Consider the following 26,626-nt stretch of genomic DNA (forward strand, 5'->3'; position numbering starts at 1 on the left):
GTACCCAATAGTCTCCTTTGGGTATCCTATGAAGACACATTTCTCTGATTTGGGTTCGAGCTTATCAGGTTGAAGCTTTTTCACATAAGCATCACAGCCCCAAACTTTAAGAAACGACAACTTTGGTTTCTTGCCAAACCATAGTTCATAAGGCGTCGTCTCAACGGATTTTGATGGTGCCCTATTTAATGTGAATGCGGCCGTCTCTAAAGCATAACCCTAAAACGATAGCAGTAAATCTGTAAGAGACATCTTAGATCGCACCATATCAAGTAAAGTACAATTACGACGTTTGGACACACCATTACGCTGTGGTGTTCCGGGTGGCGTGAGCTGCGAAACTATTCCGCATTGTTTCAAATGTAGACCAAACTCGTAACTCAAATATTCTCCTCCACGATCAGATCGTAGAAACTTTATTTTCTTGTTACGATGATTTTCAACTTCACTTTGAAATTCTTTGAACTTTTCAAATGTTTCAGACTTATGCTTCATTAAGTAGATATACCCATATCTGCTTAAATCATCTGTGAAGGTGAGAAAATAACGATATCCGCCACGAGCCTCAACATTCATCGGACCACATACATCTGTATGTATGATTTCCAACAAATCTGTTGCTCTCTCCATAGTACCGGAGAACAGCATTTTAGTCATCTTGCCCATGAGGCACGGTTCGCAAGTACCAAGTGATTCATAATCAAGTGGTTCCAAAAGTCCATCAGTATGGAGTTTCTTCATGCGCTTTACACCGATATGACCTAAATGGCAGTGCCACAAATAAGTTGCACTATCATTATCAACTCTGCATCTTTTGGCTTCAACATTATGAATATGTGTATCACTACTATCGAGATTCATCAAAAATAGACCACTCTTCAAGGGTGCATGACCATAAAAGATATTACTCATATAAATAGAACAACCATTATTCTCTGATTTAAATGAATAACCGTCTCGCATCAAACAAGATCCAGATATAATGTTCATGCTCAACGCTGGCGCCAAATAACAATTATTTAGGTCTAATACTAATCCTGAAGGTAGATGTAGAGGTAGCGTGCCGACCGCGATCATATCGACTTTGGAACCATTTCCCACGCGCATCGTCACCTCGTCCTTTGCCAGTGTTCACTTAATCCGTAGTCCCTGTTTTGAGTTGCAAATATTAGCAACAGAACCAGTATCAAATACCCAGGTGCTACTGCGAGCTCTAGTAAGGTACACATCAATAACATGTATATCACATATACCTTTGTTCACCTTGCCATCCTTCTTATCCGCCAAATACTTGGGGCAGTTCCGCTTCCAGTGACCAGTCTGCTTGCAGTAGAAGCACTCAGTTTCAGGCTTAGGTCCAGACTTGGGTTTCTTCTCCTGAGCAGCAACTTGCTTGTTGTTCTTCTTGAAGTTCCCCTTCTTCTTCCCTTTGCCCTTTTTCTTGAAACTAGTGGTCTTGTTGACCATCAACACTTGATGCTCCTTCTTGATTTCTACCTCCGCAGCCTTTAGCATTGCGAAGAGCTCGGGAATTGTCTTATCCATCCCTTGCATATTACAGTTCATCACGAAGCTCTTATAGCTTGGTGGAAGTGATTGGAGAATTCTGTCAATGACGCTATCATCCGGAAGATTAACTCCCAGTTGAATCAAGTGATTACAATACCCAGACATCTTGAGTATATGCTCACTGACAGAACTATTCTCCTCCATCTTGCAGCTATAGAATTTATTGGAGACTTCATATCTCTCAATCCAGGCATTCTGCTGGAATATTAACTTCAACTCCTGGAACATCTCATATGCCCCATGACATTCAAAACATCGTTGAAGTCCCGGTTCTAAGCCGTAAAGCATGGCACATTGAACTATCGAGTAGTCATCAGCTTTGCTCTGCCAGACGTTCTTAACATCGTCAGTTGCATCGGCAGCAGGCCTGGCACCCAGCGGTGCTTCCAGGACGTAACTCTTCTGTGTAGCAATGAGGATAATCCTCAAGTTACGGACCCAGTCCGTGTAATTGCTACCATCATCTTTCAACTTTGCTTTCTCAAGGAATGCATTAAAATTAAACGGAACAACAGCACGGGCCATCTATCTACAATCAACATAAACAAGCAAGATACTATCAGGGACTAAGTTCATGATAAATTTAAGTTCAATTAATCATATTACTTAAGAACTCCCACTTAGATAGACATCCCTCTAATCATCTAAGTGATCACATGATCCAAATCAACTAAACCATAACCGATCATCACGTGAAATGGAGTAGTTTTCAATGGTGAACATCGCTATGTTGATCATATCTCATATATGATTCACGCTTGACCTTTCGGTCTTAGTGTTACGAGGCCATATCAGCATATGCTAGGCTCATCAAGTTTAACATGAGTATTCTGCGTTTGCAAAACTGGCTTGCACCCGTTGTAGATGGACGTAGAGCTTATCACACCCGATCATCACGTGGTGTCTGGGCACGACGAAGTTTGGCAATGGTGCATACTCAGGGAGAACACTTTTTATCTTGAAATTTAGTGAGAGATCATCTTATAATGCTACTATCAATCAAAGCAAGATAAGATGCATAAAAGATAAACATCACATGCAATCAATATAAGTGATATGATATGGCCATCATCATCTTGTGCTTGTGATCTCCATCTCCGAAGCACCGTCATGATCACCATCGTCACCGGCACGACACCTTGATCTCCATCGTAGCATCGTTGTTGTCTCGCCAATCTTATGCTTCTACGACTATCACTACCGCGTAGTGATAAAGTAAAGCATTACAGGGCGATTGCATTGCATACAATAAAGCGACAACCATATGGCTCCTGCCAGTTGCCGATAACTTGGTTACAAAACATGATCATCTCATATAATAAAATTTAGTATCATGCCTTGACCATATCACATCACAACATGCCCTGCAAAAACAAGTTAGACGTCCTCTACTTTGTTTGTTGCAAGTTTTACGTGGCTGCTACGGGCTTAAGCAAGAACCAATCTTACCTACGCATCAAAACCACAACGATAGTTTGTCAAGTTGGTGCTGTTTTAACCTTCGCAAGGACCGGGCGTAGCCACACTTGGTTCAACTAAAGTTGGAGAAACTGACACCCGCCAGCCACCTGTGTGCAAAGCACGGCGGTAGAACCAGTCTCGCGTAAGCGTACCCGTAATGTCGGTCCGGGCCGCTTCATCCAACAATACCGCCGAACCAAAGTATGACATGCTGGTAAGCAGTATGACTTATATCGACCACAACTCACTTGTGTTCTACTCGTGCATATAACATCAAACCATAAAACCTGGCTCTGATACCACTGTTGGGGAACGTAGTAATTTCAAAAAAAATCCTACGCACACGCAAGATCATGGTGATTCATAGCAACGAGAGGGGAGAGTGTTGTCTACGTACCCTTGTAGACCGAAGCGGAAGCGTTGACGCAACGTAGAGGAAGTAGTCGTACGTCTTCCCGGTCCAACCGATCCAAGCACCGTTACTCCAGCACCTCCGAGTTCTTGGCACACGTTTAGCTCGATGACGCTCCCCGGGCTCAGATCCAGCAAAGCTTTGGGGAGGAGTTCCGTCAGCACGACGGCGTGGTGACGATCTTGATGTTCAACCGTCGCAGGGCTTCGCCTAAGCACCGCTACAATATGACCGAGGTGGAATATTGTGGAGGGGGGTGCCGCACACGGCTAAGGAACGATCACGAAGATCAACTTGTGTGTTCTAGGGTGCCCCCCTGCCCCCGTATATAAAGGAGCCAAGGGGAGGGGGCGGCCGGCCAAGGAGGGCGCGCCAAGGGGGAGTCCTACTCCCACCGGGAGTAGGACTCCCTTCTTTCCTAGTTGGAGAAGGAGAAGTGGGAAAGAGGAGGAAGAGGGAAAGCAAGGGGGGGGGCGCCGCCCCCCTCTCCTTGTCCTATTCGGACTAGGGAGGGGAGGGGCGCGCGGCCACCTCTTGCCTCCTTTCCTCTTCTCCCTTAGGGCCCATGTAGGCGCAATAACCCCCCGGTACTCCGGTAAAATCCCGATTTCACCCGGAACGATTCCGATGTCCAAATATAGGCTTCCAATATATCGATCTTCATGTCTCGACCATTTCGAGACTCCTCGTCATGTCCATGATCACATCCGGGACTTCGAACAACCTTCGGTACATCAAAATACATAAACTCATAATGAAACTGTCATCGTAACATTAAGCGTGCAGACCCTACGGTTCGAGAACAATGTAGACATGACCGAGACACGTCTCCGGTCAATAACCAATAGCGGAACCTGGATGCTCATATTGGTTCCTACATATTCTACGAAGATCTTTATCGGTCAGACCGAATAACAACATACATTGTTCCCTTTGTCATCGGTATGTTACTTGCCCGAGATTCGATCGTCGGTATCTCAATACCTAGTTCAATCTCGTTACCGGCAAGTCTCTTTACTCATTCCGTAATACATCATCTCACAACTAACTCATTAGTTGCAATGCTTGCAAGGCTTATGTGATGTGCATTACCGAGAGGGCCCAGAGATACCTCTCCGACAATCAAAGTGACAAATCCTAATCTCGAAATACGCCAACCCAACATGTACCTTTGGAGACACCTATAGAGCACCTTTATAATCACCCAGTTACGTTGTGACGTTTGGTAGCACACAAAGTGTTCCTCCGGCAAACGGGAGTTGCATAATCTCATAGTCATAGGAACATGTATAAGTCATGAAGAAAGCAATAGCAACATACTAAACAATCGGGTGCTAAGCTAATGGAATGGGTCATGTCAATCAGATCATTCACCTAATGATGTGATCCCGTTAATCAAATAACAACTCTTTGTCCATGGTTGGGAAATATAACCATCTTTGATTAACGAGCTAGTCAAGTAGAGGCATACTAGTGACACTTTGTTTGTCTATGTATTCACACATGTATTATGTTTCCAGTTAATACAATTCTAGCATGAATAATAAACATTTATCATGATATAATGAAATAAATAATAACTTTATTATTGCCTCTAGGGCATATTTCCTTCAGCTATATCGTAGACCCACCGTCAAACTCCTATGGCTAAGTGAAAGTACTAAAGCCCTATAGTCCGATTGCCTAGTTCGCCGCATTGACACCTCCTTCATGGACCAAGATGTTGGATCAAGAGTGATCAAGTGCTTTTCCGAACACCCCCGTATTTTATGCGAGGGGGCTGAAGCCGATGACTGGAAAACTTTCAGATTATACAAAAACGTTCGCACGGGAGGAGCCACAACTTCTAGGCATAATCTTAAATTATAATAATATTGTTTTTACAATCTCAATACATTTCACTTGAACATCATATCTTTCGATCACTGTCCCTCTATCAAGCGGGCGCCCTCTAAGACATCTTCAAAATAATACTCTAGCATGTGATGCTCCTTGCCCTCGGGTGGACTTTTCGCTGCAACATCAGTGCCCTTCATCTTTGCCCAGTACGTCTTCACACGGGCAAGGGACATCCATGCACCTTCAATGCACGTGGACCGCTTAACAGCGTCGATATGCGGCACCGCATCACTTAGTCGCCGTACCAAACCAAAATAACTCTTCGGAATTGGCTCAGTTGGCCACAACCGGACTACGATGTCCTTCATGGCAGAGCTGGATATTTTGTGGAGCTCGGCCCACTGGGCCATCTGTTCGTTCAGTAACAGTGGGCGCTTTGGCATGCCGAATTGTGACCAAAAAAGCTTCTCTGTTGCATGCCCTTCCTGCGCTTCGTAAAACTGCGCCGCATCGGAGGCACTCTTCGGCAAGTCCAAAAAGGCACCTGGGGAGCTCCACATTTGATTAAGAGGGGCATACTTCGGATCGCCAAACTTAGTCTGTAATAAGAAAGGCTTACCAGCCACTACTTCCCCGGCTTGCTGGATCTCTTCCCGAGCCGCTCTAGGCTTAGATCGTGCTTCTCTTGCCTCTTGTAATGCCTTGTCAAGATCGGTCGCTTTGGCCTTGTTATCCTTCTCGAGGAATTCGCAATGGACAGTGGCTTCCTTCAGCTCGCGCGCCATAGTTTCCATTCTCTCCTCACACTGGCGCTGCGTGGCCTGTCCGGCTTCTAACTCATCAGCTGCCTTCTGGGCAGCCACATTACTCATTCGGGCTTGCTCCTTGGCTCGGGCAAGTTCAGCCCGAAGAGTCTCAACCGCGGCAGCACCATCTGCAGATACACACGTCTCAGAACATAATTCTAGCGTTGTGCGTATGTTACTATACATATTCTAACACATACCTTGCACCTTGTTGAGTCGCCTGTTAATAAGCGTGATGTCGTTATCCGCCACATCAAGCTTATGCTCCAGAACTGCAACCTCCGTCGCGTGTGCAGTCGTCATGGAGGTACCAGCCTGTGTTTCGAGTCATTACATTATTACCTGAGGACATCTTTTTCGATCCTCTGATTTCCTACCTTTGGGCGCCAACCAGAGTCTCAGGGGCTACTATCTGCACACACGTGTATTTTTGCGTATAAAGCACAATTGAACATTACATACCTCAAAGCCTCTTAGTAGGCTCATGAAGGCTTCATTCAATCCCCTTTTCGCGGAGAGAATCCTCTCGACCACCATACCCATCAAGGTACGATGATCATCTGAGTTGACAAACACTGTAACATGTCCATCAGTGTATCCGGCGCATCCGGATTCCTGGAAGCAGCTGTGGCAGTACAGACTCCCTTCGACAGGGTAGGTCTCGACCCTAGAGTCGTCTCCGGTTGTAAACCGGATAGTCTGAAGCCTTTATTGTTAACCCTTGTAGGGACCACACATTCCAAACTCTGGGCGACCAAAGTTTCACCTTGGGCGCTGGCTCTATTATCCCCCGATCGGGAGAGACCCTCCGGGATGACACCTCGACGTCGTCCGCACTGTTGGGCGAGGAAGCTTGTGGAGGCGTTTCGCTTTCCATCATCTCAGGTAAAAGGTCCCCCGAGGAGCAGGATTGTTGAGCAAGACTGTGTGCCGGACTACAAAACGCATATTCTAGATGTTACCTTTGCAAAGAGAAAAGGTACGAGGTATGTTTAAAATATCTTTGTTCACTTACAATTTAGCTGGAGGCTTGTCCTTATGAAGGGATTGTGCGACAACAACACCTTCCGAGCCTGAACCGACCGACAGGGGCGTTTTTCCCTGCTTAGGAGCCCTTACCTCCCAACTCTCGGAGGCGGCCCTTTTCTTACCATGGGAAGAAGGGATGTCAGCTTCTCCCTCCCTTTTGTCTTCGGAAGAGGGAGCCCTAGTCTCCCCGGACGCAGTGTGTGGTTTGCCTCCAGGATGGAAGCCGCCTTTGGCTCCCCCGCTCTTCTCATTCTCCTCCTCCACCAGCGCCTGGTATGGCGCCGGGACCAGCATCCTTGCTAGTATGGGACTAGCTGTGTCTTCAGGAAGTGGAGCCGAACACCTGATTCGCTCCACCTTGTTTATCCAACCATGGAAGAAGATGGTTTTCTCAGCACCTTATCATGAGATGCGTATCCAAGTTGTGTTCAAGAATCGAGTGTTTACCGAGGTATCCAGATGGTTGCAGTCGAGGCCGATGTCTTATGTAGTGTCCGGCCACTATTTTTGTTTCCCGAAAAATAACTTCCACATTCATCTATGTGTCACACCGAAGAAGTGTTGAAGGGTTCGTGGTCCTTCTGGATTAAACTCCCACATGCAGAGGGGCCGTCTTTGGCACGGGAGGACCCGGCGGACTATCACTACTTGAATCACGTCGATGAGTTCAGTGTCCCTCTCCAGGAGACTCCGGATGCGGCTCTGAAGAGTTTGTGCTTCATCGGTTGATCCCCAGTCCAACCCCTTATTGACCCATGATGCGAGCTGAATTGGAGGGCCGGATCGGAATGCAGGTGTAGCTGCCCACTTGGTGCCACGGGGTTCAGTGATATAAAACCACTCCTGCTGCGACAAGTCAGAAGATTCTGTGAGGATCCTTTTAGCCAGGGAGCATTGATAAGTTTACCCATTGTAGCACCACCACACTCTGCCCGTCCCCCGTCGACTACCTCCAGTTTCACACTAAAGGTCTTAAGCCACAAGCCGAAGTGTGGGGGAATATGGAGGAAAGCTTCGCACGTAATAATGAATACCGAGATATGAAGGAAGGAGTCCGGAGTTAGATCGTGAAAATCTAGCCCGTAATAGAACATAAGCCCTCGAACAAAGGGGTGGAGGGCGAACCCCAGCCCTCGAAGGAAGTGGGAGATGAATACGACCCTCTCAATGGATCTGGGAGTAGGAATAACTTGCCCTTGAGCAGGAAGCCTGTGGGGGATTTCTGCGGTCAGATATCTGGCCGCTCGGAGCTTCGCAATGTCCTCCTCTGTGATGGAGGAAGGCATCCACTGACCTTGAGGACTGGGCCCAGCCATGACTGGGAAGCTCGAAACAATCGAAACCTTGGGCGCTGGAGCTCGAGGTTGGAGAGGATGAGGAAAGAGTTGGCGTAAAGAAGCCAGACATACCTTAGTCCCTTTATAAGGGCAATAAATATTAGACACTTCCTCCTCGACCTTGAAACCTGCCTATTCTTAAGGAATGATGCCAACCAAACGGTTGGAATCCCCACGCCCATGTTGATGAGGATCCCGCAATAAGGGGACACGATCTCTGCTTTGATAAGACGTGCCAATGAAACCGCATCTTGGAACATGGAACGGCGAGCAAAGAAAAAAATGGTTCGATATGATAACCAGATGGTGACGTGATATCGCGTCACAGAAAAATTATCAGCAGATTGGACTCGTAAAATATTGTTTCCTCTGTGGTGGTGTGTGGTATTTGTTTTGTAGAGCCGGATACGCTCGGTGCGTCCGAAGACTGTGTTGGAATGTTTGGAGAAGGAACCCGCCTTGCAATGCCGAAGCTAATTTACGCGCCGGACACCTCATCATTGAAGCCTGGTTCAGGTGCTACTGAGGGAGTCCTGGATTAGGGGGTCCTCGGGCGTCGGGATTGTGGTACGTAGGCTAGACTGATGGATAGTGAAGATGCAAGACCGAAGACTCCCACCAGTTTCTGGATGGGACTTTCCTTGGCGGGAAGGCAAGCTTGGCATCCCAATATGAAGATTCCTTTCTCTGTAACCGACTTTGTACAACCCTGGTCCCCTCTGGTGTCTATATAAACCGGAGGGTTTAGTCCGTAGAGGCGCAGAACAATCATAATCAGATAGGCTAGACTTCTAGGGTTTTATCCATTACGATCTCGTGGTAGATCAACTCTTGTAACCCCCATACTCATCAATATTAATCTAACAAGACATAGGGTTTTACCTCCATCGAGAGGGCCCGAACCTGGGTAAACATTGTGTTCCCTGTCTCCTGTTACCATCAACCTCAGACGCACAGTTCGGGACCCCCTACCCGAGATCCACCGGTTTTGACACCGACACCACCATCCTTCTTCAACATCATGACACACGTCCTAGTTCACCTATGCGAAGAGATTAACGTCCTGGGTCCTGTATTTCTACACAATATGTTCCCCTTTGAGAGGTTCATGGGAGTCTTAAAGAAATATGTTCATAACCGTGCTAGGCCAGAAGGAAGCATCTCCAAGGGCCATGAAAATGAGGAGGTCATTGAGTTTTGTATTGACTTTATTCCTAACCGTAAGCCGATTGGTGTTCTTGAATCGCGTCATAAGGGCAGACTGGATGGGAAAGGTACGCTAGGAGGGGATCAAATAATATGTATGGACGGGCATTCTCTCACTCAGGCACACTACACAGTTCTACAGAATTCCATGTTGGTGCCTCCATATATGGAGGAACACAAGAATTTTCTACGCTCCAAACACCCGGAGTAGTCTGACGACTGGATTACACGTGAACAAACGGGGACTTTCGCCGGTTGGTTGCAGACACATGCCATGCATGACGCCGCTATTGAAGATGACCTGTACTTACTGTTCAAGTTACCATCTTCGAATATGATGACTTTCAAATGGTACGAGATAAATGGGAATACATTTTACATGATTGCCCAAGATAAGAAGAGCACCAACCAAAACAGTGGTGTCCGCTTTGATGCAGCAACCAAGACGGGAAAGGACACATATTATGGTTACATAGAGGACATATGGGAACTTGACTATGGACGTGGTTTGAACGTCCCTTTTTTCGGTGCAAATGGGTTAATATGACACAAGGCGGGTGATACGTCTCCAACGTATCTATAATTTTTTATTGCTCCATGCTATATTATCTACTGTTTTGGACATTACTGGGCTTTATTATCCACTCTTATATTATTTTTGGGACTAACCTATTAACCGGAGGCCCAGCCCAGAATTGCTGTTGATTGCCTATTTTAGGGTTTCGAAGAAAAGGAATATCAAACAGAGTCCAAACGGAATGAAACCTTCAGGAACGTGATTTTTTCCCCGAACATGATCCAGGAGACTTGGACCCTATGTCAAGAAACAAAGAAGGAGGCCACGAGGTAGGGGGCGCGCCTACCCCCCCCCCCCCGGCGCGCCATCCACCCTCGTGGGCCCCCTGTTGCTCCACTGGCGTACTCCTTCCTCCTATATACACCTACGTACCCCCAAACGATCAGATACGGAGCCAAAACCCTAATTCCACCTCCGCAACTTTCTGTATCCACGAGATACCATCTTGGGGCCTGTTTCGGAGCTCCGCCGGAGGGGGCATCCATCACGGAGGGCTTCTACATCAACACCATAGCCTCTCCGATGAAGTGTGAGTAGTTTACCTTAGACCTTCGGGTCCATAGTTATTAGCTAGATGGCTTCTTCTCTCTTTTTGGATCCCAATACAATGTTCTCCCCCTCTCTTGTGGAGATCTATTCAATGTAATCTTCTTTTTGCGGTGTGTTTGTTGAGGCTGATGAATTGTGGGTTTATGATCAAGATTATCTATGAAAAATATTTGAATCTCCTCTGAATTCTTTTATGTATGATTGGTTATCTTTGCAAGTCTCTTCGAATTATCAGTTTGGTTTGGCCTACTAGATTGATCTTTCTTGCAATGGGAGAAGTGCTTAGCTTTGGGTTCAATCTTGCGGTGTCCTTTCCCAGTGATAGTAGGGGCAGCAAGGCACGTATTGTGTTGTTGCCATCGAGGATAACAAGATGGTTTTTTTTTATCATATTGCATGAATCTATCCCTCTACATCATGTCATCTTGCTTAAGGCGTTACTCTGTTTTATGAACTTAATACTCTAGATGCATGCTGGATAGCGGTCGATGAGTGGAGTAATAGTAGTAGATGCGGGCAGGAGTCGGTCTACTTGTCTCGGACGTGATGCCTATATACATGATCATACCTAGATATTCTCATAACTATGCTCAATTCTGTCAATTGCTCAATAGTAATTCGTTCACCCACCGTAAAATACTTATGCTCTTGAGAGAAGCCACTAGTGAAACCTATGGCCCCCGGGTCTATCTTCATCATATTAATCTTCCAATACTTAGTTATTTCCTTTGCTTTTTTACTTTGCTTTTATTTTACTTTGCGTCTCTATCATAAAAATACCAAAAATATTATCTTATCATATCTATCAGATCTCACTCTCGTAAGTGACCGTGAAGGGATTGACAACCCCTTATCGCGTTGGTTGCCAGAAGTTATTTGTTTTGTGCAGGTACGAGGGACACATGCGTAGCCTCCTACTGGATTGATACCTTGGTTCTCAAAAACTGAGGGAAATACTTACGCTAGTTTGTTGCATCACCCTTTCCTCTTCAAGGAAATCCAACGCAGTGCTCAAGAGGTAGCAGAGAAGATTTCTGGCGCCGTTGCCGGGGAGTCTACGCAAAAGTCAACATACCAAGTACCCATCACATTCCCTTATCTCCCGCATTACATTATTTGCCATTTGCCTCTCGTTTTCCTCTCCCCCCACTTCACCCTTGTCATTTTATTCGCCCTCTTTTTTCCGTTAGCCTCTTTTCCCTCTCCATGTCAGAACCAAAAAGAGTTGGGGTTCTCTCCCAAGTTCTAGTGCTTTAGACAATCATGCTATCTTATCTAAATTCATAAATCGGAATGCTATGGAACAACTTACCGAAGTTATCAATGAGAACCTTAGTAATTTTGATGAAGATGATTCTTGAATTTTTCGTTATTTACTTGATGAATCTTTGAAATATGATTGGGATAGGCTGTTAAGGATCCAGGCTAGCTATGTACCCCAATATCAAATTGAGGTTTACATAAAAAGCTTTTATGTTGGGCTGCCCACTTCGTTCAAACAAATTTTAGATTCTATATTTGAGGGGGGTTTTCTTTAAGGGGACCCCATAGATACCTATGAGAGGATGAAAACTATATTTGGGCACCCCATTAACGAGAAAGCTGAAATCGCATCTCTCTTGCTTTCTTACCAAAACGAATCTATCAAAGAGATAAAAGCTAGCCTAGATGCCAATTTCCGCAATATTCTTAATCTTTCTTCTACCATTAATGGACATGTACTTTGTCAGAATAGAAATATTAATTCCATAGATAACAAGTTTGCTCTCTTTTTCCCTAAAACCAAAGATGGCAATACCTAGATCTATCGTTATTATGCCTAGCTAGGGGCGTTAAACGATAGCGCTTGTTGGGAGGCAACCCAATTTTATTTTTATTACTTGATTTTTGCTCCTATTTAGTAATAAATGATTTGTCTAGCCTCTGTTTTGGTTGTATTTTTTTGTGTTTAATTAGTGTGTGTGCCAAGTAGAACCGTTGGAAAGACTTGGGGAAAGTCTTGTTAATCTTGCTGTAAAGAACAAAAACTTTAGCGCTCACGAGAACTGCTGCCTTTTTTATTTGGAAAGTGATATTTAGTTAATTCTTTTTGAAGATGATTAATAGTTAAATTCCTCACGTCCAGAAATTTATTTTAGAATTTTTTGGGTTCCGGATCTTGCGCTAGCTACAGATTACTACAGACTGTTCTGTTTTTGACAGATTCTGTTTTTCATGTGTTGTTTGCTTATTTTGATGAATCTATGGCTAGTAAAATTGTTTATAAACTATAGAGAAGTTGGAATACAGTAGGTTTAACACCAATATAAATAAAGAATGATTTCATTACAGAACCTTGAAGTGGTCTTTTGTTTTCTTTCGCTAACGGAGCTCACGAGATTTTGTACTTTGAGTATTGTGTTGTGAAGTTTTCAAGTTTTGGGTAAAGATTTGATGTATTATGGAATAAGGATTGGCAAGAGCCTAAGCTTGGGGATGCCCATGGCACCCCCAAGATAATCTACGGACACCTAAAATCCAAAGCTTGAGGATGCCCCGGAAGGCATCCCCTCTTTCGTCTACTTCTATCGGTAACTTTATTTAGAGCTATATTTTTATTCACCACATGGTATGTATTTTGCTTGGAGCGTCTTGTATGATTTGAGTCTTTGATTTTTTTGTTTACCAAAATCATCCTTGCTGTACGCACCTTTTGAGAGAGCCATACATGATTTGGAATTTGTTAGAATACTCTATGTGCTTTGCTTATATCATTTGAGTTATACTAGCAAATATGCCCGTGCGTCGCAACGGAGGAAAACAATATATATAAGCGAGTCGATGTGCCACCGTCTACTTTGGTGTCTGCATGCTCCAACACCATTGCCTGCCCCATCCTCTCCGAGTCAAGTAATGTTTGGCCTATTTCCTATTATTTGTAGTTAAAATAGTTCATAAAAAATATCGACCTCTTTCGATAATAATTGTGGCCATGGTGGTCTTTCTATTCCACCTAAGGGTATCTTTGACAGAATGTACATATGTTCATAAGAAGATAGAAGGTACACATACTTCCGATATTCCAAGCAGACCAAACAGAAAGTTCCTTTGGATAGCTTATTTTGTCTCACAATTCATACGATGCGAAATATTCAGTGTGTCTCATACCCATACAAACAATAGTGCTTTTGGTATGTGCACGATGATTGTCTCATGTGAAATTACATTAAGCTTGCCTAGAGAACATAAAAACTTGTGAACTGTAAATAATCCATAAACAAACACATGCATGTTGTGGTAAAATTGTATGGTAGAGACACACACACATCCTTGTATAATTGTTCTCTGCATGCATACATAGCATTTTGAGTGCTGATGGTCTTGAAGAAATTCGTACCTGAGCATCCATGCTAATGGTCATGAAGATATCTCATGTAGTTGCAAAACTTGTCATGCAAAAATCAAAAGGGGGCAGCTCCTCACCCACACGTGTGCATGCAAAAGATAGATCAGAATATATGTGAGTTTTGGAATTGGTCTTTTTGACTGACCCGCCTTCTTCCTCTCCTTCTCTTCTCCATCTCATGTCTCCCGAGCGGAACCAGGATTTGGGCATAAGGGAATGGTCATAGAAGAGAACTGATTTCAAATACTGATGGCCATAATTTGTTAACCAATTTTACAGATACTTCCTTCCCAATATATGGAGGTCACTGAAAATGCTGAAGACATTTTGTATCAAAAATGTGTCTTAACGAATTTCATAGTTAAAGAAAACCAAGTACCAAATTGGTAATTAAATTGACACTAATTTGCATACCACTGTAACTTGCATACTTTAACTGCATTTATAATATTTTTTGTACGATGTAAAAATCTTGTAGACCTAAGAAGTTCATCCCCAATACCCTTTTTTTGAGGAAACCCAATACCTTATTTATCTTCACATGCACATATGTCACATCATCAACTCCGCTACTTCTATTTCTTTTAACATGCATGCATGAAATTACTACAGATACTAATTCCCTAAACACGCACACATCCCACTTTATGAACTACACCACTTCTATTTCTCTCAGCATGCATGAGAAGTATTACTACTTCATATTTATTTTATAACTATATATAACCAAATACAAAAAAATCATATGTATTTTCTAATCTTTAGTTGCATATTCAAATTCAAGACAGTCAAATCTCATCAAAATAATATATTGCAACCAATTTCCGCGTGTTCCCACCACAACGTGCGGGGTATCATCTGGTACCCATAGTTTAAAAGACCGGACCGGATCGGACCGGCGGTTGGACCAGAAAAAACCGGAACCGGAGACTCGCCGTTTTTAAGCACTCCAATGCCTTTGCCCTACATGAGCCTGAAAAATAAAAAGTGTTTGACGTGCCATACTAAGCCTGTAGAGGAAACAATCAAATCGAATTGAATTGAGTTGTCGCTGTGCATCAATTATACGTACCAATCTGGGCTTTATTCAGGCTAGGGCCCGTTTAGCACCTTTTGCATCAGAACTCCTCCGACCACCCCTGCGCCACTTGCTCCGCGTCTCTCTCTTTCTCGTTTTCCCCTGCAGAGAGCCGGCACCCAACCTCTGTAACCCAGCGGCGTACAGGTCGTCGCCGCCCCCTGCCTGCGGAATTGCCAGATCCGCCCCCCGTCTCTGCTCCATTCCCAGCGCCAGCAGTGGCGCGTTGCCGGCCCTCACGCGGGCCTCCTCGGCCCTCCTGCATGGACTACGGCATCTGTCATGGACGCGGGACCAAGCTTGCGTGACGCATCTGGCCCCGATGACGACCGCCTCGTCCGCGCCTCCCTCCTACTCCTTCCCTCTCGTCGTGCAGCGCATGCCCCACCGGCGCCCGCGTCAGATGTGCCGACGACGACTGCGCGTCCCTCCTGCTTCTCCTCTTGCCCGGACAGCTTGCCCTCTGGCCCGCGCGAGCGTCCGGTGCATCCTGCCCGGGACGACACCCAACGTGCCCCGGCCGCCTCACACGCGAGCACGCCCGTCCTCCGGCGAGCCTCCCGTCTTGCTCTCGCTTGCAGCCGCCTCGCCGGACGACCATGGCCTCGCGCGACTGCCCGAGCGCCGCCTGGAGAGCTCGCGCTACTCTTCCTCGGACAACTCACAGACATATAAAAACTGATAGAATTAGCTATATATAAGAACGGGTTGGTCTATCTCTCTGCCTTAGAACGCAAATAGTAAGATAATTTTCATCGACACAAAAGGTACGGCCTCGAGTTTGCTCTCTGTTTGTTGAAAAAAATAGAGGATGCCCAACCCATGTGTGGACCGTACGTGAGGCCCATGTGTAAAATTCCGAGACTATCTTTTTTGATTGCGGGTGCACCATATCTAAAAATTAGTACCACCTCGTATACAGTAAAAAAATCTTAAAATATAAAAATAGTATTGGTGAACGGATTAAAAAATTAGCGAAACACACCTTACTTTATTAGTAGGTATAGATATAGATAGTTTTGCTCTAATACTTCACTTATATTTTTTTGAGCACGGTGGTGGATTTGTTTTATAGAAACTATTGATCTCTCATGCTTCAATTAGATTATTTTGAGAGTCTGAAATAGCATGGTAATTTGCTTAAATAATCATAATATGCTTGGTAATCAAAGAATGAAATCTTTGTTATGAGTGTGTTGAATACTATGAAAAGTTTGATACTTGATAATTGTTTTGAGATATGAAGATGGTGATATTAAAGCTGTGCTAGTTGAGTAGTTGTGAATTTAAGAAATACTTGTGTTAAAGTTTGTGATTCCCGTAGCATGCACGTATGGTGAACCGTTATGTGATAAAGTCGGAGCATGATTTATTTTTTGATTGTCTTCCTTATGAGTGGCGGTCGGGGACGAGCGATGGTCTTTTCTACCAATCTATCCCCTTAGGAGCATGCGCGTAATACTTTGCTTTGACAACTTGCAGATTTTTGCAATAAGCATATAAGTTCTTTATGACTAATCTTGAGTCCATGGATTATATGCACTTTTCTTCCTTCCACCATTGCTAGCCTCTCTAATACCGCACACCTTTCGCCGGTATCATACACCCACCATATACCTTCCTCAAAACAGCCACCATACCTACCTATTATGGCATTTCCATAGCCATTCCGAGATATATTGCCATGCAACTTCCCACCGTCCCGTTTATTATGACACACTCCATCATTGTCATAATGCTTAGCATGATCATGTAGTTGACATCGTATTTGTGGCAAAGCCATCATTCATAATTCTTTCATACATGTCACTCTTGATTCATTGCATATCCCGGTACACCGCTGGAGGCATTCATATAGAGTCATGTCTTGTTCTAAGTATCGAGTTGTAATTATTGAGTTGTAAGAAAATTAAAGTGTGATGATCATCATTATTAGAATATTGTCCCAGTGAGGAGAACATGATGGAGACTATGATTACCCCACAAGTCAGGATGAGACTCCGGACGAAAAATAAAAAAAGGCTATAAAAAAAGAGAAAACGCCCAAAAAAAGATTGAGAGAAAATGAGAGAAGGGACAATGTTACTATCCTTTACCACACTTGTGCTTCAAAGTAGCACCATGATATTCATGATAGAGAGTCTCTCATTTCGTCATTTTCATATACTAGTGGGAATTTTTCATTATAAAACTTGGTTTGCATATTCCAATGATGGGCTTCCTCAAAATGCCCTAGGTCTTCATGAGCAAGCAAGTTGGATGCACACCCACTTAGTTTCTTTTGTTGAGCTTTCATATACTTATAGCTCCAGTGCATTCGTTGCATGACAATCCCTACTCACTCACATTGATATCTATTGGTGGGCATCTCCATAGCCCGTTGATCCGCCTAGTTGACGTGAGACTATCTTTCCCTTTTTTGTCTTCTCCACAACCACCATTTTATTCCACTTATAGTGCTATATCCATGGCTCACGCTCATGTATTGCGTGAAGATTGAAAAAGTTTGAGAATGACAAAAGTATGAAACAATTGCTTGGCTTGTCATCGGGGTTGTGCATGATTTAAATATTTTGTGTGGTGAAGATAGAGCATAGCCAGACTATACGATTTTGTAGGGATAACTTTCTTTGGCCATGTTATTTTGAGAAGACATGATTGCTTTCTTAGTATGTTTGAAGTATTATTATTCTTACGTCAATATTGAAATTTTATCTTAAATCTTTCGGATCTGAATATTCATACCACAATTAAGAAGAATTACATTAAAATTATGCCAGATAGCACTTCACATCAAAAATTATCTTTTTTATCATTTACCTACTCGAGGACGAGCATGAATTAAGCTTGGGGATGCTTGATACGTCGGATAATTTTTGATTGCTCCATGCTATATTATCTACTGTTTTGGACATTATTGGGCTTTATTATCCACTTTTATATTATTTTTGGGACTAACCTATTAACCGGAGGCCCATACCAGAATTGCTGTTTTTTGCCTATTTTAGGGTTTCGAAGAAAAGGAATATCAAACGGAGTCCAAACGGAATGAAACCTTCGGGGACGTGATTTTCTCACCGAACATGATCCAGGAGACTTGGACCCTACGTCAAGAAACAAAGGAGGAGGCCACGAGGTAGGGGGCGCGCCTACCCCCCCCCCCCCAGGCACGCCCTCCACCCTCGTGGGGGCCCTGTTGCTCCACCGACGCACTCCTTCCTCCTATATATACCTACGTACCCACAAACGATCAGATACGGAGCCAAAACCCTAATTCCAACGCCGCAACTTTCTGTATCCACGAGATCCCATCTTGGGGTCTGTTCCGGAGCTCTGCCAGAGGGGGCATCCATCATGGAGGGCTTCTACATCAACACCATAGCATCTCCGATGAAGTGTGAGTAGTTTACCTCAGACCTTCGAGTCCATAGTTATTAGCTAGATGGCTTCTTCTCTCTTTTTGGATCTCAATACAATGTTCTCCCCCTCTCTTGTGGAGATCTATTCGATGTAATCTTCTTTTTGTGGTGTGTTTGTTGTGACCGATGAATTGTGGGTTTATGATCAAGATTATCTATGAACAATATTTGAACCACCTCTGAATTCTTTTATGTATGATTGGTTGTCTTTGCAAGTCTCTTCGAATTATCATTTTGGTTTGGCCTACTAGATTGATCTTTCTTGCAATGGGAGAAGTGCTTAGATTTGGGTTCAATCTTGCGGTGTCCTTTCCCAGTGACAATAGGGGCAGCAAGGCACGTATTGTATTGTTGCCATCGAGGATAACAAGATGGGGTTTTTTATCATATTGCATGAATCTATCCCTCTACATCATATCATCTTGCTTAAGGCGTTACTCTATTTTATGAACTTAATACTCTAGATGCATGCTGGATAGCGGTCGATGAGTGGAGTAATAGTAGTAGATGCAGGCAGGAGTCGGTCTACTTGTCTCGGACGTGATGCCTATATACATGATCATACCTAGATATTCTCATAACTATGCTCATTCTGTCAATTGCTCAATAGTAATTCGTTCACCCACCGTAAAATACTTATGCTCTTGAGAGAAGCCACTAGTGAAACCTATGTCCCCCGGGCCTATCTTCATCATATTAATCTTCCAATACTTAGTTATTTGCTTTGCTTTTTACTTTGCTTTTATTTTACTTTGCATCTCTATCATAAAAATACCAAAAATATTATCTTATCATATCTATCAGATCTGACTCTCGTAAGTGATCGTGAAGGGATTGACAACCCCTTATCGCGTTGGTTGCGAGGAGTTATTTGTTTTGTCCAGGTACAAGGGACTCGCGCGTAGCCTCTTACTGGATTGATACCTTGGTTCTCAAAAACTGAGGGAAATACTTACGCAGTGCTCAAGAGGTAGCAGCGAGGTAACGGAAGACCCGTAGTACGGAATGACAACAATGGATCTCAACAATCTTGCATACGCAGACGAACCATTCGTCCTAGCCAATGATGTGGCACAAGTTTTCTGTGTGAAGGACATGTCTACCAAGCCGAGAAAAAGAAAATATAAGGAAGTGAATACATCATACGATGAGCCAAAACGCCACATAGTTCTTTCAGGGAAAAGAAACATCGTGAGAGTGGATGAGAAGACAGACATATCAGAAGATTATGAAAAGTTTGATGAAATTGCTCCATTCAGAGTGAATATTGACCCGAGCATCCAGTTAAATGATGAAGATTGTCCATGGTTACGGCGCAAAGGGACACATGCGAAGAAAAAGTTTCGCACCCAAAGATCCCACTCTAGGATGTGATCGGCTTCACTGTCATCACTTTCTTCTCTAGTGAGTTTACGGACTTGTATATGTTTGTAATAGTTAGGGTGCTTATGTGTTTTGGCACTTGAAACGTGTATTTTGTGCTTCACATAAACATGTACCTTTCTGACATCATTTGCTATTTTTCATGCATTTACTGAATTTTTTGAGCTAAATGACCCTGAAATTGAAAAGCACTACAAATGAACTCTGAAAAGGTTGAAAGTTAGCATGGTATCATCATTTCACCCACATAGCATGTGGAAAAAAGTAGAGAGGGTTACGGCAAAAACTGGATGCACTTCGTGTACAAAATGGACAATCTCTTTCGAAGTATCACGGTTTCGAACGAAAACTCACTCGTTACACAGGCATTTCATTTTTTAAATAACCTAAGTGTTACCAAATTGAATATAATGATAAAACACACTAATATTAAACATAAGAAAAAAGAATCACTGAAAAATCTATTTTTAAAGTTAAGTTATTCATAAACTAGTGATTCACACAAATTTCAAATAATTTAAATTTAAACTATTCAAATTTGAAAACTACTGGCACTAACAGAAAATTTGTAATTTTTTGTACCTAAAGCAAAAATAATCACAAAGAAACTCTAAATACAGCAAAAAACAACTCAGAAATAAATAAAAAGAGTTTAAATAAAGCAGAAAATAGAAGAAAAAAACTAAATAAAAAAAGCCCACCTACTGGGCCGCAGCGGCCTACATACGACTAGAAACACAACATTTAGTTGGTCCAGGATGCAGGCCTACAAGCCCAGTAGGCCCCACATAGCAGAGTAGGAGAGTTAGGCCCAGAAGGCCTGCATTAGAGAGGAGCTCCATGCAATGCCCGCGCCGGGGCTTATAAACAGGTCTTGGAGCTCCTCGACTAGCGAGGTGGGACTAAACTTGCCGCACCGCACCTCCGCCAGTGCACCCACTTTAGTACCTGGTCGTGGCTCCAACCGGTACTAAAGGGGGGGTCTTTAGTACCGGTTGGAGCCACCACCCGGTACTAAAGGGGTGTCATTCCCGCCGCTTGGCCTGGCTAAATTTGACCTTTAGTACCGGTTGGTGGCTCCAACTGGTACTAAAGGTCATCCCTATATATACAACACTTACGAAAATTTTAGTTTCTTCTCCTCTACTTCTTCGACCCCATCGCCGCCCCCTGTCGCCGCCCCCGTCACGCGCCATCGCCACTCCCGTCCCCGTCGACTCCCCGCCGCCCCCATCGCTGGCCCGTCCCCGTCGCCACCCCTGTCACCGCACCGGCCCGTCACCATCGCCTTGGACTCGCCTCGCCATTGCCGTCACCTGGACCTCACCGTCGTCGTCGCCTCGACCTCGCCCGCGCTGTGAGCCCCTCTCCTCCCTCCAATCGAAGTTGCCGCGCTGCCGTAGGTGCACACACACGCGTGCACATACACACACACAAAATTTGTTCATATTTTGCACTAGATATTGTAGATGCCTTAGCTATAGATGTTCTTCTGTTTTTAGTTTTAGTTTTTTCTATTTTTCTATTTTTTATACAAAGGTTTTAGATGAATTAATTAATTAGAGTATAGTAATGTCAAAGGTTTTAGATGAATTAATTAATTAGATCAGATTAATGTCAAAGGTTTTAGATGAATTAGTTAATTAGATACTTTTAGTTCGATGAATTAGATATATTAATTTGCATAGGAATTTGCATATAGAATTTTCACATATGCATGCAACGATATCATTTTTTAAATTTTTATATAAGAAATCACAGTCTGGTCATTTAAAAAAATGTTACCTTTGCATATAGTATTTGTTTTCGACGAGTCCGGCTCGCATCCTCGCCGTCGACCCGTTCGCGATGACGTCCTGCTTTAGAGGACCCATGTTCGGGACTGGGCTCCGCCCGGCTGGCACTGGGAGGTGCTACCTTCAGGGGCACGCCGCTTGGTGAGGAACCCGGCCCCGGGTCCCATCGTCGACCCTGAGCTCCTTTGGTAGCGTTCGCGTGGGCCACTTTTGGTGCGGAGAGAGCCGGCCCCGTCGGAGGTGGTACGCCGCCGTGTCAGGGAGGAGGACGAACACGTCCGTCGCTACATGGCTGCTATGGATGCCAGGTTCTCCAATACCTGGCAGGTTCTTCGGAGATCTCACTTGAGCTATGATTCTATGATGGTTCCTTCTCTTTGGGTGTCCACCGCCCGTGCCTCTGGAACCGCAAGTGAACTAGATTATTCTATAGTATTCGATCTTTATTAGCTAGCTAGCTAGCTAGTGATGTATTCGATATATACTATTCGAGACGATGTATCTGAGATTATATATATTATTCGAGACGATTTATTCGAGATTATATATATTATTCGATAATATTCGAGACGATGTATTCGAGATTATATTCGATGATGCATATTATGTACTATGATTCAATTTTTCCCTATTGATTGCATGCATGCATTGTTTTTTGAATACTAAATTGTTTTATATTTCTTCTGGATTAGTTAAATAAAAGCTATGGTGGACAATACCGGCAGAGAAGGAGAAGAGGCCATGTTCCAGATCATACGCTCCCCTGGCAGGCCAGATGGAAGATGACGGCTCCCAATACCTGAACAATACCGGGGAGGGTGATATGATATTCGATCGTGACGAACGGATTGATGAAGTGCAGAACTATGATTATGATGACGAAGAAAATGTTGATCTTGAAATAACAAAGACCAGGGAGGTATATTTATATAAGCAGGCATCTGGTGATCATCACATGTTTTAAATGATTTGAAGATATATTAACCAATCGATCTTTCTTCTTTCAGCCATCCAGATCAAGCAAATCTTCTACATGCAATAGGACAGTGAGAGGCCTGGCCAAAAAGTTGAATCTGGGCGTAAAGTACAACAACGGTGCCATCAAAACTGATGGCAACCCAATCTTGCCTAAGAAGAATGCGAACAAGTTCGTTCGTTAGTGTGGAGTTCTTGTGAAGGACCAACTCCCGATCTCCATGCAAGAATGGAAAAAGGCAGCAAAGCAACATTCAGATCTTACTTGGGTCGACGACGGAGCAAAAGATCTGCTTTGAGAATCTCTCATGGAACATTTCACCCTACCAGATCATTTCATAGATGAAGATGTGCAGAAAGTGAAGGCCGTTGCTCTTAGGAAGATGGCAGTTACATTCAACAACCACAAGAAAACTACATGGGCCAAGTACGTCGATGGAGGAAAGAAGACTCCAGAATTCACGGGAACACTAGAGAAGCAAAGAGAGCACTGGCCTAATTTCATGAAATTCAAGAAATCGGAATTATCTAAGGAACGGTCGAGAGTAAACATGGCCAATGCCGCAAAAAAGGAGCAGTACCATAAGCTGGGGCCAGGTGGCTACGCAGTGGCAATGCCTAAGTGGGATAAGTCTGAGCAAGAGATGGTGGATGCAGCGGTCACTCCAGTTACATTGAGCTGCCCCCCCCCCCAGGTGCAAGACTTGGTTCTATGCGCATGGGGGCGTTGGACCCGAAGACAGGAAACGTTTTGAAGAGGGCAAGTCTTAAAGGAGCCGAGGACAAGTTACTTGTTGCAATAGAAGAGGCCCGAACGGGGGTGTTCATGCCCAACAGAGAGAACGACGAGCTTACACGCTCCCTGGGAAATCTTGAACACCCGGGAAGAACACGAGGCAAATGCGTTGTTCCGTGGTATGAGGTGTTTGCGGACTGGAACGCCGACTACAGAGGCCGTGCGAGAAGGAGGATGGAGGAGGAGAAGAAGAGGAAGCTGAAGGAGGAGCAAAGGAAGCAGGAAGCAGAATGCCTTAAAGGCCTAGAATCAAAGCACGCGGAGTTGGTACTCCAATTCCAGCGGCAGCAGTAGCAGATCGACTCACTTAGCCAAGAAAGGGGGTCCCGGCAGTGGCAGCAGCTAGCGAATGATCCAGCATTGGATAGCACCATCTCATCCATGCCGAGAAGTAGCGTGGGTTCAGCCCTGGGCGAGGCATAGCTACTGGATAAATACCCTGTGGATGACATCATGGAGAGCACTAATTGTGAGCTACACTTCAAAATTAAGAACATATCCATGAAGGTGGCAGACGGCGTTTCTTATACAAATCCCCCTGAAGCAACCTTCCATTGGAACCCGATTCCAGATGGCTATGCTCGTGTCGTGGTTGATGAAGTGGTGGACCAATATTCGGGGCTAGAGTTTGACATTCCTGTAGGTGACGAGGAGCACACACTGGGAGAGGCCAAACATCGTATCATCCTATGGAGAAAGGATTGCATCATCTTTTCAAGGCCACTGACACCGCGTCAGCCGACTCCTCCTCAAAGTCTGCCACCGGGTCAGCAATCTCTCGCTCCTCCAAGTCATCAGCCACCGCCTCAGCACAGTCCTGCTCCTTCAAGTCCGCCAACGCGTCAGGCCACTCCTCCTCCTCCAAGTCCGGCACCACGTGAGGCCACTCCTCTTGCTCCAAGTCCAGCACCGCGTCAGCCCACTCCTCCTCCTCCAAGTCCCGCACTGCGTCAGGCCACTCCTCCTCCTCCAAGTCAGCCACGTCAGCTGTATCCGCCACCTCAGCAACAGCGGAAGAGAGCCGTCGCAGCTATGGTGCGTAGCGGTACAAGTCGTGGTAGTGCAGGAGGTACAAGCGGAGGCCAGCGGTTTCAATATGGTCCAAGCCTCGCGCCTCTTCTGCGGAGGCCTTATGACATGACCGTCGAGCAAAATGAAGCCATAGTGAAGGCCCAAGTGGACGCCCATTTTGGACCGAAACCGCCACCGCTGCCAAAGGAGAAAGTGCCTGGGGAAATCGTTGACCACTTTATTCGTATGGCTAAAAAACCAGCTCCCAAGCCTGTTGACTTGGATTATGAGTGCCAAATCAGAAAGGCACATCGAGCATGACAACAGAAGGAGTCGAGCTCGAGCTTGAGCCAAGCAGCTGCCAAAAATAGCAGGAAAACCATTCCCCAGCTGGGAGAACAGGCGGTGCAATCGATCCCCCCGCTTATTGTACCAACACATGCGAGTACCAACACTGATCAGCTGGTAATAACTGACGACCATATAAGGCAGGCTAAAGAGATCGGGTGCACTATAGACCAACTCCTAGGCTTGGAGCCCATGAAAACTTTTAAAGAGGAGGAGCTAAAACGGAAATATGTCCGCGGCCAACCTATGGTCAAGCCTGAGGAGGTCAAGAAGCTCTCAACGAGAATGTATGAATTGCATCAATGGTACATGGAAATTACCAAGACTACCAATCAAGACTCCCTCATGGTGAAAGTCTAGGAAGATCATTACTTCCATCAGCTAGCTCTCTCTGTTTAGTATTCAGAACTGTTTCAGTTATTTAATCAAGACGCACTCGACAAATCTATCGTCAGTTGCTATTGTCTGTAAGTGATTTATTTCTGTAATTTAAGTCTCAAGCTAGCTGTAGTGCTCTTGTTGATCATTACCTATAATTTTCCTCACTATATTCTTTTATGTGGTATTATGCACAAGATGAAAATGTATGAAATTAAAAAAGCTGGACGCTATGGCATTGGGTTCATTAACCCAAATACCATTAATGAAGAGAAATGGAGCTATGAATGGTATAAACAAGAAGTAGAGAATAACATGCTAGAGTTCTTGAAGCGCCTCAATACCAATCGAGATATACTACTTCCTTACAACTTCCAGTGAGTCACACTATCTTGTACTAAAAATTCTGTTTTTGCTTACTAGCTAGATGTTCATAAGTGTATAGGGTTTAGGGTAGTTGATAAGTGTTATGCACATGCCCGCTTAATGTATACATGCAAACGTATGCGCATGCAGGTACAACTGGATCTTGTTAATCATTCAAATTGAAGAAGGAACAGTTGAAGTACTGGACTCACTACTTAAAAAACCTACTGACTACTCAATCGTGAAGGGGATAGTCAACAAGTAATTTCAATCATTATTGAACTTTATGTCGGCCTCTTTAGTTCGTCATTTCCTGATATCAACTAATTAATAACTCCTTTATTCATTTTCTTCTTTGCCGGCGAGCAGGGCTTGGCAAAAGTACATCAAAACGGTTCCAGGTGAATGGAAAAAACAATTGTATTGGTTTCGCTCCAAGGTAAGTAATTAAGTAGTACTAGCTAGCATCTCTTTAATTCTAGTTTCAGTACCATTAATTACCATGCTTGATTAATTATTATCTGATTGAATTCTATTCTCGTAAAGGCCATGAAGCAGGCGTCGGGGACTGATTTATGTGCATACTACGTTTGCGAGAACATACGTATGATGTCATCCAAAAGGACCAAATCTGATAGAGAGCTATGGGTATGTTTGCTAGAACAATACTATTCATAATTTTTACATCATTATCGATATCAAATCACACAACGTGCGGGATAAGCTCCTACCAACGGATCGCATAGTGGCAATTCAAGAGGAAATAGCGGGATTTTTGCTCGACCAGGTCATTGATCCCAAAGGAGAATACCATTACCCGCAACCGCAGTAATGCCTCAATGTATGAGAAATTGTATATAACAAATTGTATATATACATGTGTATGTGTGAATGGTGGTGCGAGAC

This window comes from Triticum aestivum, chromosome 1A, assembly GCF_018294505.1.
Source record: "Triticum aestivum cultivar Chinese Spring chromosome 1A, IWGSC CS RefSeq v2.1, whole genome shotgun sequence".
In the NCBI taxonomy this organism is placed as follows: Eukaryota; Viridiplantae; Streptophyta; class Magnoliopsida; order Poales; family Poaceae; genus Triticum; species Triticum aestivum.